The sequence below is a fragment of the Pygoscelis adeliae genome, unplaced genomic scaffold, assembly GCF_000699105.1.
Source record: "Pygoscelis adeliae isolate BGI_AS28 unplaced genomic scaffold, ASM69910v1 Scaffold172, whole genome shotgun sequence".
NCBI classification, from domain to species: domain Eukaryota; kingdom Metazoa; phylum Chordata; class Aves; order Sphenisciformes; family Spheniscidae; genus Pygoscelis; species Pygoscelis adeliae.
This window is the reverse complement of record NW_008824338.1, coordinates 5,077,200-5,078,731: the sequence shown is the minus strand read 5'-3', so window position 1 is coordinate 5,078,731 and position 1,532 is coordinate 5,077,200. Positions and strand designations below refer to the sequence as shown.

Genomic DNA, 1,532 nt, shown 5'->3' with positions numbered 1-1,532 from the left:
GGCGCGGCATGGCGCGGCGCGGCACGGCGCTGCGGCCCGAGGGGGTGCGGGGCCTCCCGAAATTTCTCGGCGTGGGTTTAGAGAAGAAGCAAGCAAACCTTGTGAAAACATGCCTGTTGGTCTCAGGTTTTATTTAAAAAAAAATAAAAAGTTATATAAACGAGGATTATCCCCTGCTTATCTTGTCTTGCTAGGGGGATTGGAAAATTCCAACATCTGGATTTGCAGAGTTCCTTTCATTTGTCTCTTTTTTTGCTTCCCCCCCCCCCTTTTTTTTTTTTCCCCTAGGAGATGTTTTCCACACTCCAGATCTGCTAGAGAAGTTGGATACAAAGCCCCGTGGGTCGCTGGTGTTTGGCCAAAGGCTGTGGCATGTGTCTGTGGAGCCACGTTGTAATACTTCTTCAGGGCATGGGTAGCTTCTGCGTCAACACCTTGGTGTAGGAGCCGTCCTGTTCCTATCCTGTTCCTCCTGCTCTCTGCCTCCGCTCCCTCCTGGCTGCGCAGCCCAGCAGGGCTTAACGTGAGTTGGTACCCAAGGGACCGATACCCCCTTGTATTAGAAACCTCAGCAAAACCGGGATGGGCACGGGCATGGAGGGAAGGGAAATGAAGTCAGAAAAAGCAGTTCTTATCCCTGACCCTGCAGCTATCCTTCTGAAGCCTTCATTCCCTCCAAAATACTCGCTACCACAGACAGGAATAAGAAATGCCGATGTTACGGATCTGGGCTACACGCACCAACCTTAACCTGATCTATTTCTGTATCATCACTCATAGGGATAGCAGTGTGAACAAGGACCAAGTAACATTGACAGGAGCTGTTTAAATGATAAGACAAAGTAGTTTTTAAATAGTCAGGCAAATATATTTGTCAGATAACACTGCATATGCAATAAAACTAAGATGAGGAATCAAAGGAATTTGGAACCCAAGGCAGCAGCATTTTCTCAGGGTTTCACGTATTCTAAGTGCATAATTCTGTCAGTACAGAGGAGGTGGTTTACATAGTTTCTGAAAATATATTTACACATTTCAATATGGTGCCACTATTGTGCTTGTGCACAAGATAAAGCTGAGTCTCAGTGACTTCATCAATAACGAGATACATCAAGTGACTGAACAGATGAGCTGCTGTTATGGTAGGTTCTCTGTTACTCTCTTTGCCTCAGCTTAGAAAGAAATTTGAAACACCAGGTTTTTAATAGAGATGGATCAGGTATTCTGATCAGTCCTTCTCCATCTGCTGTGCCCTTCCCCCTCTTAAAAAACGACAGAGGGGCAATTTGATCACAAGCCTGAAACAGATTTTGAAAGACACATGTTTACCATATTAAAAATGTGCAAAAGTTTTTCCAGCTTACCAGGCTTCGTAAAATCTGACCGCTTCTCTCACCTTTTTCTTTCACCAGGCCATTTTGTCATCTCTGTCTATTGGCGTGTTCATCTGGCAATATATTCCCTATTTTATCAGCAATAAAGTAAAAGAAACTTTCAGAATTGTCAAGCTCCTAAAACCGTGGCTGAAGTTA

General features: G+C 44.6%; 1 long non-coding RNA gene across 1 annotated transcript in view; it reads left to right on the top strand.

Annotated features, from left to right (window-relative positions):
- The window catches only part of LOC103912717, a 2,156-nt gene extending 624 nt beyond the window's left edge, over window positions 1-1,532 (top strand). The window contains exons 2-3 of the long non-coding RNA XR_663391.1: window positions 289-523; window positions 1,413-1,532. This is a non-coding gene — a long non-coding RNA (uncharacterized LOC103912717). The remainder of the gene's footprint in view (window positions 1-288; window positions 524-1,412) is intronic.